A 12,272-nucleotide genomic window follows, 5' to 3' on the forward strand; every position below is an offset into this window, starting at 1 on the left:
TACCCCTTCTAAGGCCGTGTGGACCTTCGACTCGACCTCCCATGTGAGTGAAGAGACAATGAGTCTCTCAGGTAAAATACACTCGGGAGTGGACGGGCGCTCGGAACGATCAAAAATACGAGATAAAGCATCGGGCTTGATGTTCTTAGACCCGGGACGATATGATAGAGAAAAATCGAAACGACCGAAAAACAGAGCCCACCGAGCCTGCCTAGAGTTTAGTCTTTTAGCGGATCTGATGTATTCTAAATTCTTATGATCGGTCCAGACGATGAAAGGTACCCCCGACCCCTCCAACCAGTGACGCCATTCTTCCAAAGCTAATTTGACCACCAGCAGCTCCCTGTTACCAATGTCGTAATTCCGTTCGGCGGCGGATAAGCGATGAGAAAAAAACGCGCAAGGATGCACCTTATCGTCCGTGGCGGCGCGCTGGGATAGAACTGCCCCTACCCCCACCTCTGAAGCATCAACCTCCACCACAAACTGACGTGAAGGATCAGGGGCGACAAGAATGGGAGCCGAAACAAAGCGGCTCTTCAGATTGGAAAATGCAGCCTCAGCTGCATTAGACCACCTGAACGCCGTTGCGGTGGAGGTTAAGGCGGTCAGAGGAGCGGCTAGTTGGCTGAAGTTGCGAATAAAACGCCGGTAAAAATTGGCGAATCCCAAAAACCTCTGCAGGGCCTTACGGGAATCTGGGATTGGCCAATCCACCACAGCCTTAACCTTGTCAGGATCCATGCGCACCCCCTCAGACGACACGATATACCCTAAAAATGGAACTGACTGTGCATGAAAAACGCACTTCTCCGCCTTGACAAAAAGCCCATTCTCTAGCAGCCTCTGGAGCACTCGTCTGACGTGTTGCACATGTTCCTGGAGAGAAGAAGAAAATATCAATATGTCGTCCAGGTAGACATAAATGAACTGATCGATCATGTCTCTCAACACGTCATTAACGAGTGCTTGAAACACGGCGGGCGAGTTGGAAAGGCCGAAAGGCATAACCAAGTATTCAAAGTGCCCTCTAGGGGTGTTAAATGCCGTCTTCCACTCATCCCCCTCCCTAATGCGAACCAAATGATAAGCGTTGCGCAGGTCCAATTTCGTGAAAAGAGACGCGCCCTGCAGCCGTTCAAAGGCAGAAGACATCAACGGCAAAGGATAAGTATTCTTTACCGTGATGTTGTTCAGTCCTCTGTAATCAATGCACGGTCGCAGCGACCCGTCCTTCTTACCCACGAAAAAAAAACCTGCCCCCGCGGGAGACGAGGAAGGGCGGATGATCCCAGCTGCCAGAGAATCAGAAATGTATTTCTCCATGACCTCCCTTTCAGGATTAGAAAGTGAATATAACTTGCCTTTAGGCGGAGAAGACCCTGGTACTAAGTCTATGGCACAGTCGTAGGGACGATGCGGAGGAAGAGAAGCAGCCCGGGACTTACTGAACACTTCCTTCAGGTCAAGGTACTCCTCTGGCACGTCTGACAGATTCACCGACGACTCCTGTAACACAGAACGAGACACAGAAGAACAGGCAGACAACAAACAAGACGCATGACACTGGTTGCTCCATTCTGCCACGGACCCCTGATCCCACTCGATCCTGGGCTTGTGTTTGAGCAACCACGGATGACCCAAGACGATCGGATGAGTAGTAGATCTAGAAATAAAAAATGGCAACTGTTCAGTGTGGTTACCGGAAGTGATGACGGTTAAGGGCTCCGTGGCGTGTGTGATGGTGGGTAGCTTCTGTCCGTTAAGGGCGATGACAGTTATGGCATGTTCCAAAGGGTGAATGGGTATGTGCAAACGCGTGACCAGATCATAGTCCATGATGCTGCCCTCCGCCCCCGAGTCGACCAGAGCCTGGCAGGTGTGATGCCCCGATACCCACTGTAGTCTCACCGGGAGGAGTGTCGCAGATGAGGATTTATCCAAGGAAAGACCACCCGACAATAACCTCGGTACTACTGTCGGGCTCTGCCTTTTACGGGACACTCCCTAAGAAAATGCCCCGCCCCTCCACAGTACAAACACAGTCCCATCTCTCTCCGGTGTAATCTCTCCTCCCGGGAGAGCCGAGCTCTACCCACCTGCATGGGTTCAGGATCGAACGGGGGACCGACCATGTTAACTCCGCTGGCACCGCTCTCCTCCATTTCCTCGAAGCGCGCTACGGGCCTCTTACGCGCCGCGCGTTCTTGCAAGCGAGCGTCCACCCGCAGCGCGAGCTCAATGAGACCGTCGAGACTGGTGGGTAGATCCAGCTGGTAAATCTCCTGCTGAACACGGTCGGCCAACCCATGCAGGAACATATCCCACTGCGCCTCCTCGTTCCACTTGCATTCCGCTGCCAGGGTGCGGAATTTGATGGCGTAATCAGACACTGGTTGGATTCCCTGCCGCAGATCCGCGAGTTTGCGCGCGGCCTCCCGTCCCGCCACCGAACGGTCGAAGACCCGTCTCATCTCCTGCGACAGGGTGTGGAACGAGGAGCAGCACTGATGTTTGTTCTCCCACACCGCTGTTCCCCACAACGCTGCGCGTCCCGTCAGAAGCGTCATGACCAACGCGACTTTAGATTCCTCAGAAGAAAACGTGTTAGGTTGCAAAGAGAAATAAATAGAGCACTTCGTTAGAAAGGCTCTACAAACATCTGGTTCTCCAGCATACCTCTCTGGTGCAGGAATACGCGGCTCTTGTTGACTGCTGACGTTGGCGGATGGGTGGGGAACAGACGGTGGAGCTGGCGCAGTGGGAGATGAAAGATGTTGAACCTGGGTAGATAACTCAGCCACCTGCGCCACCAACGCCTGAACGGCACGAGCTGTGGCCACCACTTGCTCGTCCTGATGATCCATCCGTTGAGCACTCCTGCTCAAATACTCCTGAAGATCCGACGACCTTGCTGGATCCATAAGTGGTCAGTTCGTTCTGTCAGGGAATGAACACAGACAGAGGATCCAAGTGCAAGAATAACAATATTTATTGACAGGAAAATGCTGTACAATAACTTCACTCCAAGGGTCAGTCGAGGCAGAGGCTGTGGCGTGCAGAGTGGCGAGGCACTGGGTGGCGCAGGGCTACAGCGGGTATCAGAGAACAAGGATAATCCAACCCAGAAAACAGGGCACACGACGAAAGTCCAGAATCCAAAAACCAGGAAGAAACACACAGAGAACACGACACCGGGAACAGCCTGCAACGAACTGACAAAGACCACATAAAGACATGCACAATATATAACAACCACTAAAAAGACACGGCTGGCAACAGATCGCAATCAGACCATAATGGGTGACGCCCACACAATCATTCACTCACACCCAACACACACACACACAACAACACACGAGGGTGAGTAAGTGAATCCATGAACCGTGACAAATAGATGGTTACAACTACACAACCCAGCCTTAAACCCAACCCAACCCAACATAAAAGATAGCTTTTATGTTGGGAGATAATTGCATCAGGGAGCCGCTTTCAAAATGTGGGGTACTGAAATCACGTTTGAACGTGCGCTCGCGTTTTACTTTTTGCTTTCGCAATCGTGCACACTCTGTGAATATGGAGCAGATATTCTACAAGATAAGACATTTGTCAGCCGCTTAGGCTCTTGTGCAAAGAATCCTCTGAATTAAATGATTATTTCTATGAAAACAAATGACACATATATATATATATATATTTCATGTCTTTTATTTTGAATTTTCACTGGTTTCCTGTCATGTGACTTCCTTGCCCTCATGTGATCATGTCTTGTGTTTCCCTAGTCGTATGTGTCAAGTTCTGATTAGTTCTATTGTTTCATGTCACGTTCTTATTGGTTTATTGTGTTGATTACTTTCAGGTGTGTCTTGTTAAAGGGTTAGTTCACCCAAAAATGAAAATTCTGTCATTTATTACTCACGCTCATGCCGTTCCAGACCCGTAAGACCTTTGTTAATCTTCGGAACGCAAATTGAGATATTTTTGTTTAAATCCGATGGCTCCGTGAGGCCTACATAGGGAGCAATGACATTTCCTCTCTCAAGATCCATAAAGGTACTAAAAACATACTTAAATCAGTTCATGTGGGTACAGTGGTTCAATATTAATATTATAAAGCGACGAGAATATTTTTGGTGCGCCAAAAAAAACAAAATAACAAATTATTTAGTGATGGCCGATTTCAAAACACTGCTTCAGGAAGCTTCGGAGCGTAATGAATCAGCGTGTCGAATCCGCAGTTCGGAGCGCCAAAGTCACGTGATTTCAGCAGTTTGGCGGTTTGACACGCAATCCGAATAATGATTCGACACACTGATTCATTACGCTCCGAATCTTCCTGAAGCAGTGTTTTGAAATCGGCCATCACTAAATAAGTCGCTATTTTGTTTTTTCTGGTGCACCAAAAGTATTCTCGTCGCTTTATAATATTAATATTGAACCACTGTACTCACATGAACTGATTTAAATATGTTTTAGTACCTTTATGGATCTTGAGAGAGGAAATGTCATTGCTCCCTATGTAGGCCTCATGGAGCCATCGGATTTAAACAAAAATATCTTAATTTGTGTTCCGAAGATCAACGAACGTCTTACGGGTGTAAAACGGCACGAGGGTGAGTAATTAATGACAGAATTTTCATTTTTGGGTGAACTAAGTGATTAGTCTTTGTGTATCCACCTTATTTTTAAGGTAAGAGCGGGCACGGCCATTTGTAAATTTAGAGTATGTTTACACGACAACAATATGCTTAAAACTGAGAAGTTTTTCCTTTGAGTTTTCCACGTACAGACGACACGTTGTCAAAACGATCCCCATTCATACGAATCCGTGAAAAAGACTAAAAACGCTGGCCATTAGATGGCGAAGAAACACTATAGACTGAACATGTAATGCGCATTTGCAGGACGTCATCGTTTTCACAGATACGCGATTTTGTTTTTTACACAGAAACCATTTTCAAAACCTTGCACTTTGAAACCCATTTTCAAAAGTTTGCATTTTCAGGACACCAAAATGCTGTTGTTATGTAAATGAACGGCCAAAACGCATAAAATGTTTTGCATTTTGTTGAAAATGTTGTTGTGTAAACGGCCCCTTAATGTGTCTGGCTTCTGGTGTCATTTGCTTACAGTTATTTTTAGCTGTACAAAACAGCTTGTTATGTTGCTTGATATTGCAAACTGGTATTTCTTACCATATTATTTTAATATATTGTCTTAATTACAAACACGCCGGTTTGTAGCGCAAACAGTTTTACAGTTTCCTGCACTTTGATAATCTTCTCGTTATCTCCCTATAGTGGCTAATAAATCGGAAGTCTCGCACATTCACAGAAAACACCTTACTTCCGCATTAAAAAATAAGGTGGATAAATAGCCCTCATGTTTCCATTTGTCTCTTGTCTTGCTTTGTTCCCTTTAACCTCTTATGGTGAGTTTTATGGTTCATGTTCAAGTTTAGTTTATCAAGTCAAGCCAAGCCATGTCTGTTTATTTTGTATTCATCACACACACGCACACACACACACACATACATACATATATTATATATATATATATATATATATATATGTCTCTCAGAAATTGCTAGTAAATTTCACATACAATTGCAAAGAAACAGAAACAAATCCAATGTGGTCATAAGCTATTCTAACTACCTCCGAATGCAGTGTGAGTAAATGAGTGATCGGATCAACAAACATTTAGGAGCCTGTAACAGAAAATATCCAGCAAGAAAAGGACATTATTCAGAAGCATGACAGTAAGGAAGCAAGTAATAAAAAAATGACAGATTGATGATAAAGGCTAGCAGAATAGTTTAGGAGTCTCGACCATGAGATCTGTGCCGAGTTGAGCAGCTTCTCCCCTCGCTGGAATCCCGAAGAACATGGCGCTAATCAAACAGACAGAGAGCGAATGGATGGAGGAGACGTCCCAGGTGTACCGAGCTGTTGAAAATGTCATTTTAGAAAGAGATGAGGAAGAGACACCGGCAAGCGAGTCACAGGAGCGTCAGCAGTAGTTCATTTTAGGGCCTCAAAGAGGGAGAAAGTGAGAAATAGAGAGAGGATGGGTGTGAGATAGAAATACAACACATTGTTATGTAGATAGAGAGAGAACAAAAAGACAAAAGGGAATGTGAAAAGTTGAGAGTAATCATGTGGCCTGATCATGCGGTATGGCGATTTATGAAATTTTTTTATGGAGATTATACCGTGGTCTATATAGTACCACAGCAAAATGTTTCCCAACTCTGGGTGCAAGAAAATATTTTGATTTGTTAAATCTAGAAAAACAGACATTGCACACGTTCACACTGTCAGTTTTTGGGATTGACAACCACATTTACTTACAGGTGTGTGTCTTGAAATGTCTCATTCACACAGAAACTTACAGTAGCGTTTGGAACACTTCCTGTATGAGCATGCAACGAGAGTCAAGCCCGTATTCCCTTAGTAGTAACCATAACGACAGTGACCATTAAAGATGGCGATTGGCGACGTCCATAAAACTGAAAAGTCTCATCAATTTTGACATGACAAGAGACTAATTGAACTGTGAGTTCATCCATCAAAACTTCATTAACCAACAGCAGCATGTAAACGCGCTAGCCGGAGTCTTTAACCGCTGCACACACGTGTCACGCCTTTGCGACATCTCGCGCATGACACAGCATTTGAATTTGGAAAAGAAACACAAAACTGAAGCCTTGTTTACACTGCACACGTCTGCAGTGCGTCACGGCTCTGGCGAGGTTTTGTTCCGTCCTCTAGGAGGCGTAAGTTAAATGTTAGTTTTGTCCAGTTTAATTCTGTTTATAGTTGTGTTTTTGCTATCTCACATGGGTGGTCTGCACTGGATGTTTATTTTGAAATTGACAGGTTTTTGATCTTTTATTTTGTATTACTGCGCGGCTTCGACGCGGCGTCCGTCAAAAATAGGTGAGGCACCTATATTTAGCGAAGTGGCGCGGCACTTCTGGGACGCTTCTGAAACGTGTAAACACAAGCACTGACTAGAGTGGCCGCGGATCAGCTCCGGTAGCCACGTCACAGCCGTAACGCACCACAGACGCGTGCAGTATAAACAAGGCTTAACGGGTGTCGCTCCGGTGGAGAACAGTGAGAGGTTCTAACAGCTTCAGATGACACACAGCTCATAGATCCAAACGCTCTATCTCATACCACAAGAAAACAACAAACGGTGCTAATATACACACAGGATGTGGTGTAATACTACCAAAAAATTATAATCATAACCTTTATCTCCGTACCAAAATCCCAGATGGCCAGACAGTGATTCATCTTTTATAAATGTTAAAATAATAATGTCTGTGATGCTGTGAGCATGGAGACGGTTGTGTAGACTGTATTTTAAATGTTTAACTTTTTAAAATTTTAAATGTTTAATATGAATAAATAGAGCTCATAAACGGCCATCGAGATTGCATTCTCAAGTGAAACGAGTCGAGGCTTGGACCCAGAAACGGCGTTCCTTATGTCACGACTTAACAAGCGGATAGAATGCGGTCGTCATTCCCGTAAATAACTGTATTGTTTGTGAACGTAACTGTATTAAGGACTCAAATACAGGACTGACAACCGCATTCTGCTGCTGTGTGAACGTGACCGTTATGACTGTATAAATAACAAATTGAGATTTTGGTCATGTATGTCCTTTAGAAAATAAAATGTTGTCAATTTGTGTGGATGAAAGTCAAATGACCTGTGGGTGATATTTCATATTTGAACTTCGATGGTAAATTCCACTATAGAATTTTTACTTTTGTTAAATGTATGACATGGATACCATTTATAAATAAACTCCTTATCCAGAACTGTCAAAACTTGAGATTAAACAAACAAGCTCAGCTGTCTTATTAAAGAGAGACTTGGTCAGTTAAAGGTTTTTTTTTTTTTTTTTTTTTAAGCATCATCCCCTGTACATACCAACCTTATACCTATACCAACATCCATTGAGTCATCCTGAGAGGGTAATGTGGTACAGTTGCAAGCCAGCAGGTAAGTGAGAATGATGAAGTATACATATTTATGCATATATAAAACAATATGAAAGTGTTTCTATGAATGTTTTGCCAGCTAATCTCAGTGCTGTATGAATCTGTGCGCTGAAGCGTGCAGTCACTATCTACGCTTCATTAGAGCTTCATTTTACTCTCTTTCTGTTTGGAGCCATCATCCGTGGCCTAAAATCTGTTTATAAACTGGAAAACATGATATGATGTTTGCTGGGCAATACAATTGACATGAAATTTAGGCAGTTCTCAAACACTGACCTAAAAAGAGGAAAGCTCGCTTATAAAGAAAGACATCAGTACAAACTGTTGTGTTAATTCACCGTCTACATAATCCAATAAACAAACCTAAACAGTCATTAATAATTTCTGATGCACTTTAACAAAAATGGCATTTTGGTTTTGAACAAAAATCGTTGCGTGAACAATATTTTTGAACAAATTTTCAAGTTACTTGCTTGCATGCACGTGACTCCATTTCGACTCCTCTGGTGGCCTTTCCATGCCTTCTGGACTGACAGCAGAAACACATAGTTACACTGACTGGACAACTTGAGTGTGAATGGAGGTCTGCTGATTGATAGTGGCTGAATTAATGGGAGCATGTCATTTGTTCATTTCAGCAGGATAAAGGGAGAAAAGGGGTAAAAGCAGATACAATGAATCGAGTGTAGCACTAGGTTTTATAGGTGTCTGCAGAGAATTGTGCCCAATTTATGAATGTTTAAAAATGACAGATTACCATACAATTATTTTAATTACAAGGAGCCTATATGGACATGCATATTGTGCACTTTGGAACATAATAGTTCAACTATACTAGGTAACACTTTATTTTAAGGTGACAAAATTACATGTTACATATACTTAATGGCCCACTGAAGAGTGTTGGAACGCGCAGCATTATTCAATGTGTTGACGTAATTTAAACTGAAACAGAAAGACGGCGATATTTCGAACAGCCCCGCCCCTTTTTTAAAAAATAGCCAATAGCGTTTCGTTTATGTTACAGCTTGCCAGAGCCGTTAGACTCTGTAAAACCTCTGTTTCCTTCTAATCTCTAACCGTTTCTCCTCATAATGTCCTTTATATCGCTATAATACACAGAATTCTGTGCAGAATTCAAATGGGTCCGATACCTTTTGTGGTCTGTGCCGACTCGCGCATATGATCCGCTCTGTGCTCTCGTGTCTCTGGACTGGAGCAGACTGCTCGCGTTGCGGCGGTTCATGTGACAACAACGCGAAAAAGGACTTCATTCGCATCAAAGGAAAGCATATTTACACTGTCTGAATCGTTCCCTATTCTCTATATAATGCACTACGTGCCATTCACCATGTAGAAACTAGTAAATGTGTGAATAAATGACCGATTTCAGCCGAGGCTTCAGCGTCTGTAAGAGTGTAGAAGGAGGCGGGACTTCAGATTCTACAGAGCATTTGATTGGACCGAAGATTTGACGAGAAACTGAAGTGCGATGAGATGTCATGAAAATCCTTGATCCATTTTAGTGGAAGTGAGAGACTGTAAGTTTTGAATGCTTATATCTCCTAAATGCGAATTTTGTCATTGTTTTGGAACACACCAGCTTATTCATAACCTTAAGGCTGACATATTCATACTAAAAGCTAAAAAACTTAAATTTTGTTTTCAGGGGGACTTTAATATACAGTAATAACAGTGAAAATTATGCATAATTACAAGCAACTAACCCTAAACCCAACACTAACTGAAAAGTAACATGTAGTTGATATTACACAGTACATGCGTGTGTGTATATATATATATATATATATATATATATATATATATATAATATGTATATAAATTCAGTTTTGTGTAAAATAATATAATGTCTTAACTTTTATCAGTCCAGTCAAATAATGAGTCAAAAAAGATCAAAAACTCATGTGTTTTATATGGAAGCTTCAGCTTGTTTCCACCACAGTAAAAAAAAAAAAAAAAAAAAGAGAGATATATATATATATATATATATATATATATATATATATATAGTGAGGGAAAAAGTCAGAATTGTGATTTAAAAAGTTGCAATGACCTTTTTTTATTATTATTATTCTATGGAAGTTTGTTTCTGACTTTTTCCCTTGCTTACGGTTCATCCATTACAGTAGAAATGAAGTACTCTGATGTTATGAATTCTGTAGAATGTACGGATATACCATGCATACACAGAATTTGCTCATTGTGCACATTATTGCAAACATAGTAAGAGTAGCAGTGAACAAATCTGAATCTGAAGCTCTCGTGATTCTTTTCATTTCCAATGAAATTCAAAGCCTTTTGTCCAGTGAACATCTTTTGCTCCTTTGAAATGCATTCAGTGATTTCAATGAACACATTCATGCAGAAAGTCTATTATGTTACTTAAGCAAACAGTGCAAGAGCATTTAGTGATATTTTACACTTTAATTTGCTAAAATATTGCAGTGTACCAAGAGTGATGATAATATATAACCAAGAAGAGTATCACATGTCACATTTCATTCTTGTCTCTTTACCCTCCTATTCTCTCCTCTCTGACATGAATGCTCACCTCTTCCGTGGAGTCTTCAGGAACGGCAGACACCATGCTGATGAACTCAGCCTCTCATCTGCTGATTGTGTGGTTTCCTGATTGCCTCTCTGACTTTGACCTGATCAGGACACCGCAGGCCGAGAAAGTCGGCGTTCAGGGTCACACGACCTCCACTTCTTCTCTCCCCTTGCCTCCTGCTATACAACAAACTCACCCAATGTGCCATTCTAGATCAGAGTTCTTCTCTATCCCCCAACAATCCTCATAGCTCCATCAGCCGAGACCCTTGATCTTAAACCTTGTTTCGACTCTTGTTCCAGCTCACAGGCCTCACCTCTGCTCGAACCCGGATAGGACGGTTTCTCACATTTAATAATGCAGTTCCCCAAGGCGTCTGTTTGTGCTAGATTTTGCACAATGCTGTTTGGCTTAATGAATTAATTAGCAGCATCATTAGTTCTGCAAAACTCAATGGTCTGGATCGTGTCTGACTTAGAAATCACAAGCAAACATGTAATCAGCGCCCCCTATACTGTAATTACTGTTAGTATTACTCACTCAAGCAATTGAGAAAACAAACTGAGTGAGGAACAACAGTGCTATCAGTGATGCACAGAGTAGATAGCATAAACGCTTCACAAATTAAACATGATGGTATACCTATACTGCAAAAAAGACCACTTTGCATTCTATAAATTCTATAAAACTCTTCTTTCAGATTATTTGTGCCCAAGTATTCTCCAAAAATAAAGAATTGATTCTGAACTGCTGAAACGAGATGTCAGCATTTCCAGTCTCACTTCCTGTTACATACTGTACCTATGTAGCAATATAAAAAATTTGCATAATGCCAGCCTATGGTTTTCATTGGTTGCCAGCGAACAACATCTACTTTGACCCGCCTTCAAACAGTGTAGTTGTAGCTGAGGCTTGGAAGAGTTTGGTTCATGTTGTTGACATGTCGAGAAGATGCTGTTTTCAGCTCTGCAAATCCATTTTGCATGCACTTCCAAAGGATGAAGACTCGCGCTGGAATTGATACAGAAAAAATACACCATTGTTACCTTTTTCTATCACTGCATATCATATCCTCGGGTGCTAAAATTCAGGTATGGTAATAGGCGTTTTGTTTCTGACTTGCGCTGTAAGCGGTTGACCAATCACAACAGACTGAGCCTTCTGGCCAATCAGAGCAGAGTAGGCTCACGGAAAGGAGGACTTAGAAAGACTGAGTCTTCGAATTAAGCATTTTCAGACTCTTTGAGAAATGATGTAATGTGCAATGTGCATAAAAAGAACATCGTCCATGATATTCATGTTTATTTATTTATTTATTTATTTTCTTCAGTTGACATCACATGGCCTAGTGAAAAAGCTAAAATGTGCTCAGGTTTTCTGCTTGAGCACACCAGCACTGAGAAAGAGCAGAAGACCGATCAAATGGCAGAAATGTCGACACACTGAGTGGCAAGCATGAAGAAACATTCATTACTACAAGGACCCCAGAGAAAGGCAGTCCTAACTAATCGCCAGACCTGGGCCAGGCATGAAGTGCAGTGACCCACTTCACACTTCCAGTATATCTAAATAGATATTTTTCACACTTGAGCAGCAGTGAGTGGACAGTTCCATGCTTAACCTTCACTGTAGAGCCAGAAAGTCAAGAAGGACATCTCCCACGACCCAAATGTAGACATG

This window comes from Ctenopharyngodon idella, chromosome 6 (assembly GCF_019924925.1).
Source record: "Ctenopharyngodon idella isolate HZGC_01 chromosome 6, HZGC01, whole genome shotgun sequence".
Lineage (NCBI taxonomy): Eukaryota > Metazoa > Chordata > Actinopteri > Cypriniformes > Xenocyprididae > Ctenopharyngodon > Ctenopharyngodon idella.